Source organism: Gallus gallus, chromosome 10 (assembly GCF_016699485.2).
Source record: "Gallus gallus isolate bGalGal1 chromosome 10, bGalGal1.mat.broiler.GRCg7b, whole genome shotgun sequence".
NCBI lineage: Eukaryota > Metazoa > Chordata > Aves > Galliformes > Phasianidae > Gallus > Gallus gallus.
In genome coordinates this window covers 17,709,108-17,721,279 of record NC_052541.1, presented here as the reverse complement: position 1 = coordinate 17,721,279, position 12,172 = coordinate 17,709,108, and the positions used below count along the sequence as shown (strand labels likewise).

General features: G+C 44.6%; 1 protein-coding gene across 5 annotated transcripts in view; it reads left to right on the top strand.

Moving 5' to 3' along the window:
* Positions 1 to 12,172, top strand: part of PCSK6 (proprotein convertase subtilisin/kexin type 6) — a 76,089-nt gene that overhangs the window by 1,618 nt on the left and 62,299 nt on the right. The gene's annotated exons all lie outside the window — the stretch shown is intronic.

Sequence of the window (12,172 nt, the reverse complement as noted above, 5' to 3'; positions counted from 1 at the left end):
CTGCAGCTGGGGCTGTCCTCGGGTTCAGACCAGGCTTAGGGGGCACCACTGTCCTGGGAATCCTTGTGCAGGTTTTAGCTGCTCCTACATGTGCTGAGATGCAGTGAAGCAGAACCAAGGGATGAAGAGATATAGAGACCCTTTACTAAAAGAGAAATGTCTGTGGGCACAGCTACACCCCATGCAGGCACACCAGAACTAATTAAAGGCCTGGGCTGATCTGTTGGTTTCTATCTCATCAAAGGCACCCTGATGGGACTGTGCAGCCAAGTGCTGCACTGGTGCAGCTGTCTTGCTGTGGGACCACTGGCAGCAGTTGCAACTGCGAAATGGAGAAGAATGCCTATTGCCTTGGTAGACCCTAATTTCTAAAGTGAACAGAAGATTGTGTAGGGGTCTATGGTTAGGTGCTGGTCCCAGAGCTTAGGATTTGGGTTTTGTTTTCCTTTTATTCAAATTGAATTTAAAAAGCCCCAAAACTCTCAGTGATAGGAAAATCAAACATAAGGGCTGCCTGGATAAAGGAAAAGCCCTTCTGTACAATAGCTCAGTGGGTAAAGCATCCTCCCCTAGGAAAGTGGAAAGCTAGGTTTGATCCTCTCCTCTGCCAGAGGGGAGATGCAAACCCTGGGCTACACAGGACCCCAGAGAGTACTATAAGCAGCAGGCTGCAAGCATGAGTTTTTCTTGCTTTTTCCTGTTATTTTAAATAATTAATGATTTGATGAAGCAGTGAGTTTAGAAGGCAGGTGTCCTGTCTCCCTGGAGAGGAGTCTGTACACCCGGCTAGACAGAGACTTGCTCTCTCACAATGAATATTTAAGTGTTTTATACAAATTGGAACAGAGCCAGCAGGAATGACTGAGAAGGACTGAGCCTTCCCCAGTGGGTACCCTACTGCCTGAGGGCTGGGGAAACAGCACTGAATAGGGCAGAGAATAATCCCTGCTTGTGTGTACCCACTGTGCCCAGCTCAGCAACCTCCCAGCCTTAGGTGACACCTCTGGCTTCTGCTACTCTTTCGCTTCGCTAGAAGAGATTCAGAGATGGAAAGCTGTTTGGACTTAACCTGTCACTGTTAACATTGCTGTCTGCACCTCTCCCAGAACCTGAATCAGCTAGGGTTGATCTCCTGCGGCTTTTCTGCTGCTTAATGCTGACCTCAGAGAGAAGTAGCACAGATGCACTGGAAGGTTGCATCTGCAGGCTTGGGTGTTTCCAGAGGGCAGAAAAAAAGCAGTGTAGGCAGTTTCTTCCCTCCTTATAAAGTAGGTACGTTTTCCGGTGTGGAAGGGGTAAAGACTTTCTGCTGATACTAAATACAGAATGTTGCAAGGATTTATTAACATGCTGAACACTTGCCTAGCGATCCATTTATTAGCTAACAGAACTAAAAGAGCTTTTGGATTTTTCCACTAATGTTGTACCAAACTGAATGCCAGTGGGAGGTGATAATTTGAATTCTTCTTGCAATATATTCTTGATATTGACCCTGTCTTCAGAAAGGTGTTAAAGTCTTCGACTTTATTTCACTTGAAGAAAAATTTTAGTTAAACTGGCTACGTGCTCTTTCTTGCTTAAAAGGGAAGCTCTCTGACATACCATTTTGTGCCCAATTTTTATGTGTTAGTTTAGAATAATCATTATTTTCAATCTCCAGCTTTCAAAAATTATGAGTCAGGTTGTTTAAATCCATGCCATGTTAAAATGTGCCTCTGTTTGCCCTCTGGTTTAGTTGTATACACAGTGATTTTAAAGTCAGTAAGATTTGCAGCTAACCATGTAATACAGCCCACAAACCTGTATGTGTTTATGCAGAAACAGTTGCTTACCAAAAGGTTTAGCAAATTGGACTTTAATTTATAATCTTCCTTTGGAAGCAAAACTAGAAGGTGACTCCTCTTGCCTGCAGCTGATTGCAGCCCAAGAACCCAAGCCACTGCTACCCTGGAGCTGCCCTCAGTCAGGCAGCTCAGACAACAGCCTCCAGCCCTGCAGGGTTGTCTTCTCTGGCATATGCTGCCACAGTCAGGAAATTGAATATTGCATGGGAAAAGAGACGGCGATCATCCTCTATCTGTGTTGATGGTCTGTCTTTACATGACTGGGTGTAAAATGGTACACAGAGGGTGGTGACGCACTGGAACTGGTTGTCCAAGGAGGCTGTGGATGCCCCATCCCTGGAGGCATTCAAGGCCAGGGTGGATGTGGCTCTGGGCAGCCTGGTCTGGTGGTTGGTGACCCTGCACATAGCAGGGGGGTTGAAACTTGATATCACTGTGGTCCTTGTCAACCCAGGCCATTCCATGATTCTATGAATATGCTGACATGGCCGCTGTAGGCTCTACATGGCAGCACCTTAACGAGTTCCCTTGGCACTGTGCTGTGAAGCCACCAGTGATGCTGTGGGGAATTGTATGTCTGTGCTGCTTTATGTCCCTGCTGTGGGTATGAAAGGGAATAACTGTACAACCTTTGTGTCTAGGTTTGCAAATTGCACTTTCAGATTTGTCTCATTAGAACAGAATACATGTTAGGGCTCTGTCTACCTGTCTTCTTGTGTGGCTTTATCTTATTTGTTATCTGTCTGGGCCAAGCTTTTAGCAGTCCTATAGATGAGGTTATTTTTGTCGCTTTCTTTTTTAGCTGTTGCTGGGACCTGCTACAGAGCCAAAAATCTGGGAATATCCCAGCAATGCTCACAAACATCATTTCTGTAGCCTCTTGCAGTCAGACATATGAAGCTTTCAGAAACCCTGGAAACCTGAGGAGACTCCGCAAGCCCACTCTGGAAGCTTGAGAAGAGATCCATCACTCTCCTCAAAGGCTGTATTCATCTGCTTGCAAAGCTTCCACAGAGGAGCAGCTTGTTAGAGGGACCTGTGGAGCTTGAAAAATGTGCCAGTAATAATTCAGGCCCAGTTCTGAAGTCAAATATTTAGTTAAACAGGCTGTGTGATGACTGGATTAAACACAGTTGGCATCTGAGCAAGCTTGTCGCTTCATTTTTTTTGTCAATGTCCATCTCACAAGCCTATAATTCAGTTTTTCCTGTCTTCCCAGACTCTGCTTATCCTGTGTAGCCTTTCAGACAACACAGAATGAGGTATTTCAGCAGAGCTGCTGCTTCTAGCTCAGAAAGCAGCCTGTACCACAAAATGATTTTCTCTGTCTTCAGACTTAGGATGAATCCAATATTTTGGATTTGGGGTGAAATCACATGTTAGAGAAATTGTTGTTTGTTTGTTTGTTTTTAAGTAAAAGTCTCAAAGATGCCAGGAAATGTCAGAGAGGGCAGTTAAACAAGTCTTGCCTGGCAAGATGCCATATGGGCTTGACACAGATAGTTCAATCCATGTTAACAGCTACTGGAAGTTGGAATTGGTGATTTGAACTTTCCTGTCCTGTCAGTGCCACTTTCCAAAGCTCATAGGCCTTTAAATCCCTTGAAAAGATAAATGGGCTTAAGCTTCTGTGTAGCTTTGAAAGTGAAGCTTACACTCAATTAACACAGTCGGCAGGGTTGTTCCCGATGTCCAGGGCACTGTTGTTGATCTCTGCTCTTCACACAGTTTACTGGCATGATTTCACTGCATCTTCCAACTCAGTTTATTCTCCTTTGAATTGTAGTGGAAATGTTAAGTCACGGCCTGAACCAGTGATTGAGCGCCTGGTGGGAAGGCAGGGCCAACCTGGGAGAAGGCTGGGAGATCACTGGTGTGACAACCTCAATCCCACAGTGATCACCAGGTCACAGCAGTCCTGTCCTTGTTTTGAACTGTACTTCTTGCAAGCAGAGATCAGCCTGATCTTTCAAGGCCAGGAATATAAGACTGGTGTTCTCTTAAAACATTTATGTGTATGTGAAGGAAAGCAAGAGCAGCAGGGAAGGATCAGAAGGGCAGAAAATAGTAGTTTCTGAATACAAGAACAGAAGCTGTGTGATGGATCTGCTGTCCTGTCTCTTCCTGGTTTGAATGTAGTGAGCCCTTGGTTATGGGAGGCGGGGATGGCTGCATCCTGTAAACTGAACCATAATTGGATGCTGCATCATAATCCCCTCTCTGACATGCCTGCAGGCCATGCTTTTATTCTCACTTTCTGCATGTGTAAAAAGGGAGGATCCTCTGGTTCATGAGCTTCTGTCTGGCTCTTAAAGGCAATCTTTAACCTTGCTTTTAGCAGGAAAAGATTGCAGTTGAAATGCAGGGCTTTGTAACCATAAACCTCAATTGCTGAAACCTACTGCCAGTGGCACAGCCCTGAGCTTCTCTAATGTCATCCAGTAAGGCTCAGTGTGAAATTTTAAGCAAAACAGAAAGTCTTATGTTTAAGCATATAATAAAATCAAAGTGGAAGTGAAGAGTCAATAGAGCTGTGGAGCCATCATTGCCTTTGTTTCTAACTCCATGCTAAGCCAAGGAGTGCAGCAGAAGCCAGCGAGCATGCTGTTGGGAGGCAGCAGTGCAGCTTTGGAAGTGTTTCATTTCTGTCTCTCAGCAATCTTCTTCCAGAACCTGCAACATCTGTCTGTGTCCCCAACCACATGCAAGTGCACTGAAAGTTTGTTCCAAAACTAATGAGTAATTTCATGGTCTTGGAATGAAAGGCAGTGAGAGGGGGCTGGGACAGCAGCTGGAGTTGTGTACTTTACAAGGATATCTATGGAGGTCAAATAGCAGCCTGATTACTTTTATTTTATTGCAGCCCACCAGGCTTCCCTTTAAAGTCTGCTGTTAGAATTGCTGATGATCAGTGCAGAAAGCTCTGACACAAGCTGCTGCGTTCCGCAGCCATCCTCACTACTGGGCACAACAAACAACATGGAAAATAATGACATCAGTGGAGAGGAGGTGGGGGAGCTCAGCTGAGCATTAGCTCTGCTCTGTTCATGGAGAGAGTACTCCTGATTGCAGAGAGCAGTCTCACTGTCCTGTCTCTGGTTTCAGTGCAGTGTGCTCATAGAAGGAGGACTGAGAGAACAAACAACCCTGGGCAGATGTGAGATCGCATTGCTTGAGTGTCTAGTGGGTGCACGTGATATGAGAACAGATATGGAATGAGCTGACTCACATTGTAGCTGGTCTCAGCAGACCTTTAAAAAAGCCCAAACCTGAGCTTTCTCTTAGAGAAGGGACAAGGTTATCTGTAGAGAGCAGTAATCTGTACAGAATACAGGAAACAGAAGGCAGATGTTGTCATATGTTTATCATATGTTTCCACCACCAAGTCTTCCTTTGGGACAGGCTTGCACATCCCAGACCTTGGAGCAGTAATTGCACCATTTCTTGGACTTGCCGTGCTGTGTTTATCCAGGACATAAGAATATACAGGGCTCTTCCTCCACCTGCCCAGGTCCTTCCAGTCGGGAGATGAAGTTTACATTCACTTGCTGTGACTCAGCTATAGAGCTTGTTTAATCTTCATGGTATTACTCATAGAAAGAGAAAGCCAAATGGCAACTGGTCTGTGCCTGTAGACACCTGTAATTCTGCAGCTTTCTGCTGTGTATCTCTGGACGAGTTTCTGTTTATCGGCACCAGTACACTTATCCTGTTGAAACTTCTCTTTGCAGAGAAGGACTAATTAGAAAGTGAAGTTTTCTATCCCAAAGCTAAGAAGAAGAGTGCTGATCCTCCATGGCTGCTCACAGAGTTCCCGAAATGGGACTATTTCAAGCTGACACTTGACAGCAGTAGCAATGAGCTGTTGCCAAGTGGAGCAAACACCAGAGAGATCCCAGAATGGCTGAAGAATTACTGCAACCCCTGAGCTGATTAGTGTGGCCTGCGGTGAGCTGCTGCTGGTCTGCCTTGTAAGGTGCTCAGCATTTCCAGTGACAGTGCTTTGCTGCAGACCAGATGTTTGGGAAATTTGTCTTATCACCTCTTTGGGCTTCTGTCCCATGCGTTGACTCCCTGCTGTGATATAAGGACAGTACATTTGCTCACATGAGACCTGCTTGTTGCTCACTTGCATGTATGTTGTCCGCTGATCAGAACTGAGGAAAACTCTGATCCCTGGTCCATTCTTTCATTGCATAATGGGTGAGTTATTCCATGTTAGACTGCATGAGCATTAATCACATTTGAAAATCTCACCCAAGATCTGCAGAGGGAGGCTTTAGTTGTGAGGTAGGAACCCGTGACTGCTGCTACAGCTGGGCCTAAACCAGTCTTTCCCATTCCAGCCTCATTCCATCTAAAAACCACAGCACAGCCCTTCCTGCACTGCACAGGAGAACACAGAGCAGAATCCAGGTGGGTGGGCTTTGCAGAGGGCAAGGAGGGAGCTCAGGCCTGGAGCAGTGGCTGTGTTGGAGTTACAGTGGTTTCTTTCCTTTGTGGGATGCTGAGGTTTAAGTCACTGATCTAGACCTGTCAGGGAGGGGGCTTCGTGGCCCCAGACCTGGCTCTCTCTTATCAGCAGCTTGCTGCTGTGTGAGGGGCCATACCAGAGTTCTGCTCTCCTAATTTGCCGCAATCCCATACAAAGAGCTTTGATCAGAATTGTTTCATGGACTTTCAGATTTAAAGCTGGGGTTTCAGTTATTTTCTGGTGGGGGAAAATAATATTTCATCGGAAAAATTCCAGCGTAGCTCTGGTATGCTTTCAGCTGGCATCCTGCCTGCCCCTCTCTGAAAATATTACTGATTTTGAGTGCAAGCACTTCTTGTGAGGCTGGTTGCTTTGGTTGCAATCCTAGCTGAAGTATCCCTTTTCCCTCAGCAGATGGTAGGAGCTGGCCTCTTGTTACATGGCACTGAAGTGACCCTTTGGGGCTGCCCTTCATGGGAGAGGATGGCTGAGCCAGGCCAGAGATTCCACAGTATTTAGAGCAGTAGCCACTGCCCTGCTGCTCCAGCTGCCTGCTGGAATAATTGCCACCGCCCCCAGCTCTGGAGGCGTGTTTGCAAAAAGCTCTGCAGGCAGTGGAAGCAAGCTGGTTTCATCATGACAGTGTAGTTGTCCTTTTAAGGGAAAATTCCCTCCGGGAGCCAGCCCTCAATTACCTCCTGCTCCAGTGCCTTCTTGCTTCTTGTAATGTGGCTGAGTTACATCCACAGAGCTGTGCAGCTGAGCACCTCACTGTTTTGGAAAAAAATACAATTAAACTCTGCTGGCTTCTGGTGTTTGCTAGTGCTTTCCGAATCTGGAAACTGCAGGGAAAAACCAAAGGTCTGGTTCTTTCATCAGTGCAGAAACAATCTATGGATACTGTATCTTCAAACCCAGATGCTATAACTGTGGTATTAGTGGAGTCCTATGCAGATACAGTATTCTTCCATGAAGAAGTTTGTTAGAAGATTTGGGAGCCCTGGGTAGTACAAGACTGGTGATAATTAGCCACCACAAGTGTCTGCTAAATGCCAGGAAACTGGGGTAGGCAGTGGCTGCATTTCAATTTGCTCTTATTCACTGTGGTGAATGGGAGGGGTCCTCCAAGGGTCCTGATTCGAGGGCCTAAAAATTCCTTCTATTCTACTGCCATGTCTCAAAGTCCACAGGGGAGATGTCTAACTGGGACGGCGCTGCTGCAGAGCTTGCCCTCTGCTCTGTCGCAAAAAACAGAGTGGGAACATGCAGTGCTGTGGAGAACAGTCCGTGCTCTGTCTGTTCTATAGGGATGGTGGCTTTGGCTGCAAGCCCCCAAATTTACATCTCTTGTGTTCAGCACTGAAAATAATTTAATTCCAAATGAGCTGTTTGCCAGAAAAACATGACACTCTTGTGTCAGCGCAAACGTCACAGGAATGAGACCAGACTCCTAAAGAAGTTCTAGGGACTGCTTCTTTTGACATCTATAAATGTACTGTAATTGTGTTAAAAAAAAAAAAAAAAAGATAATCTCCCTGGGCAACAGCAGACACATTTTAAAAACCAGCCAATCAGCCCCACACCTGTACAGCTAGGGTTTTCTTGAGCTAAAGCTAATGGACCACAGCCCATAGTGTGAGAGGACCACCTGAGAATGAGATGACGGTCCTTGGAGGACATGGTCACAGAGGAGTCACACTGGGTCCCCATGCCCCATTTTGAGGACTGAAATGCACAGGAATCCTATTCTGTCTGGCCAGAGCAAGACTGGAAGAGCTTTGCCATTTTCCAAGTTTTCGCAGGTGTTTGAATTCTCTTGCTCCATTTAGATCAAGGCACAAAATAAAACTTTTTGGAAACTTACATAAGAAGACATGAAGTAGTTACAGGAGTGATCCCTGTGGGTCCCTTCCAACTTGGGCTATTCTGTGATTCTGTGTTGAAATTGTGTTTTCAAAACTGTCCGCTTTAGAAATATCAATTTTGCAAAGTTTTTTTTGGTATATTTTTAAATCTGGACCCTTTTCTACAAACACATTTCTCTGTTACCAGTTTTGGGTCGCTGTTTTACCCTGATAATGTTTTGCCAGGAAATTTCTTGTCAGCAAATCCAGAGGGGCACTGATTTCGCAGTTGGAGGTGGGCGGTTTTGAACTCAGATGGACAGAAAAGCAGGAGTATGGCTAAGCTGAGAGCAGTGCTGTCACTCAAATACATGACTGTTGTTTGAACTGACAACCTTTCAGAAGTTCATTAGTTCTTGGCAGTTGAAAACAAGTGGAATTCATTTGCATCGCTCAGGAAAATTCAACCCCTACTGTTGAAAGTTCAGCATTAGTTCAGAGATAGCTGAGAGCAGGCCTGGTGGCTCGGACAAGAAGGCTGATCACATGCATGGGACTGATGCTGGAAAACACAGGTTCAGATCTGTATCTACTGTGATCTCCCTTCTGACATCTAGCCATGTTTTTACTTTGAGCTTCATTTCCCCTTCACCACTGCTTCTTGCAAATACGAGCAATACGCTGAGCAGCGTTGTGCTGTCATGGTGATGCGGTCTAAACAAATGCAGAGCACTTTGCCAGTATTTCAAAACAGAAATTCTTGTTGCGAATGACAGCAGAGGAACTTGCTGTTTTGTTTGTACAGTTCATCCCTGAGTCATACATGCTGGCTTGCATGTCTGCTGGACTTTCAGAGATCCTCTTGTGTTTTATCAATTTCAGTGACAGATATTTCTGTGCAGTGACAACTTCCCCATAAAACTGATTAGCATTTCTCCTTTCAGAAGTACTTCTTTCTGTGCAAGGTAGGTTTCTCTGAAAGGGAGTAACAATTTTCCTCCCAAACTACTTGAGTTTCTTTGAGTTAAAGGGGAAAATACTAATATTGTTAAAAATTCTACTAAGCATCTGTAAACCATTTAGAGATCAAGAGGGAAGTAAATACTTCAGGAGGGGGTAAGGGGAAGCCAGTAACCAATTTTCAAATATCCTCATTTCTGAGTATGGCCCTGATGTGTCGTTTTGAGGAGAAGGAGGGTCTGGATCTGTTTGTGTTGCATTTCTGCCACATCCTTGCCTGTGAACAGGAGCTAGTACTTGGCATGCCCTCCCACAGCCTGCTGCCTTACTGCTTTTGACCCCTTCTCTAGAACTCTACTTACATTCTCTCATGGCTTTCTCTTTTACACCAGAACATCTCCAAAAATAATTCAGGTTCTTACTCCTCATTTAAGTGAACAGTATGGTAGATTGACTAGCTATCTGTAGTACTTACACAGTTATGTCATATCAGTGTACGGACTAGGAATAATAGCTCTTTAACCAAAGAAGCAGGATTTGGTGTTCCATTCCTGTTCCTACAAAGTGTTAGAAAAATCATCAAAAGACAAATACTTAGCATTGGCATTTGTTGGCTTTGCTGTTCTTTCTAAGAGTACATTGGCTGGTAACACTGTTCAGGTCATCTAAATTTTGCTGCAAATGTCAGTACTGCACCAATTAAAAAAGAACAGAATTTGCTGCAGGAAAATGGGTTTGGAGTCCAGCACTTCAGAACTGTGTGCCTTTCTGCAGGCTGAGAAGCTCCACTGTCTCACCAGAAAACACCATAAAGTCCTCATAGTGTGAGATGCTATAGAAGAACTGCTAGTAATGGTGTTAGTTAAAAAACAAACGAACGAAACAAACAAACAAACAAAAAACCCTAGTTCTTTGTTTCTCAGCATTTTAATTTCATTCATTTATTTTGAGTCATTTCCTAACTTTGAAAAATGCCCATGTTACAAAGCATAAACTTATTCTCAGTGGGGATGTGGAAACTGTCCCATGGATCCAACAGGGGTGAGGAGTAAAGAGGTTTTCTAGGTGGCAGTGCAACTTACAGAGAGCTTCTATCACTACAGCACCAACCTTTCTAGGAAAGAGTTGTTCTGGCAAAGAAGGGGTACATGAGATGAGAAATTAAGGGAGCAGGTCTGAAGTCTGAAGCAGAAGAGGAGAAAGCTGGGGAGGGAAGGGCAGGCTTCTGGAGGTGTGAGCAGGGCCAGTGGGGATTGCTCAAGCACTCTGTTTGTCATCCTGCAGCTCCAAGTGTCATGCACGATCCCCAGTGAGAGAGCAAGCAAGGTTAAAGAAGTGAATAGCCTCTGGGGTTGATTAGCCACTGAGTCTGATTGCTGTGGCTTCTGCCTTCTGTAGACACCATATGTCTGGAAAGGACCTCAGGTAAGGTTTAATCTGCCTTTCCAGGCAGAAGAGGAAAGGAAGATGGACCACCCTTCTTGCATATCTGCTTTTAAGAGATCCCAGTGATGGAGGTCCTCCTGCAGATCCCATTCCAGAATAACTCCCCTCTGAACCTGGAAGGCATTTCTAAAGTGTTCTGTCCTCTTTGCTGCAAATTAAGCCAACTTGATTTTTCTTTACACAATGAATATGGTAAGCAACAGACAACGATCCTGTAATAACCTATTACAAATGGGATTCTGTAATATTCCACAGAAGTTGTCTTTTCATCTATAGGATTGAGCACCAGTGCTTTGTAGATGATCTCTAGTAAAGATGCACTAAGTTAGGATTGCTTCACTATTTCCTTAGCCTCAGTTTTGCAAACTTTGAACTGGCCCTCATGGGTAGCTCAGGGAGAGGGGACCAAGGCTGAGCAGCGGGAGGTGCCAGCTGCCCTCTGCTCTGTGAGGGATGTTTGTCAGACTGGGTCACTGATACTGAGAAGAGAAGAGGAAGGGATGGAAAGCACATCACTTGAAGTCCCTCACATTGCCCTCAGAGAGCGGATTGCTGCTGAGAATGAAATTGTTAATGCTTTGTAACATCACGTTGCAGTTTTCACGGGAATATTATGGGTTGCAGAGCCATGAGGTAAGGCACTAGAGGAACACAAGTTTCCTGGAACAAATTAAGCACTGGCTTTCTGAAATATGTGAGCTCACATAGCATAACAAAACAGGGATCTCCATTCTCTGAAGACAGTGGATATGTTCTGTGCCGGCAAACTTTCTAACTCTTAAACTGGAAGGCAAAATCTTGGAGAGCTTTACTGTTGATGATTCATCTTTAAGATAAAACACATTTTTTAATAGCAAGAATAGTAAGTCATCACAGTAGGCTAGCCAGGGCTGTAGTAAATCCTTTGGCATTCTGGGACTGGAAGAGTTCTTTCTGCTCTTAGTTGCAAATTAAGTTCTGCAGGATCACTGGGTGAAACATAGGATCCCCATTCTCTATTTCAGATTACACAATAACACTATCTGTTTTAATCAGTAAATATGACTATCGCTTGAATGAAAAGCAGCCATGCAAATGTTTCATATGCCAATACAGTGTATGTTTTCATTTGTATGGGCTTTTTAAATAATGTTTCATAGATTTTACATAGTGTGAGGCACTTCCCTTCCTTACCAACATCAGTTTAAAACCTAAATGTGATGCATTGTCTGTTTTCTTAAAAAACATTGCCTTTTTCTGTAGAGTATCCATACAAACTAATCGGTGTCTTGGAAATTCATTTAAGGAACTACTCCCTTCCCAGCAATGGCTTACAGAGCTTACCAAGAACATTGTGCAATAGGATGGCAAGCAATCTTGAACTCTTTTCTCTGCTTCTTTCTAATTTCTGAACCCACTGGCCAGTTTCTACCCAGTTTCACAGAAGAGAAGCACTCACTACAATATAAGTTCTATCTTCTTGGAATCTTGAAAAAGAATGAGGCTTTAGTGCTGCTTGCCACCAAGAGAGTGACCTCTGAGCAAGCGTTAACATTTGCTGGAGACTGAAATTGGTTGGGTGCAGCAGCCCTGGTGCTTCTCCTTCCTCCCGGCTTGTGGTCAGC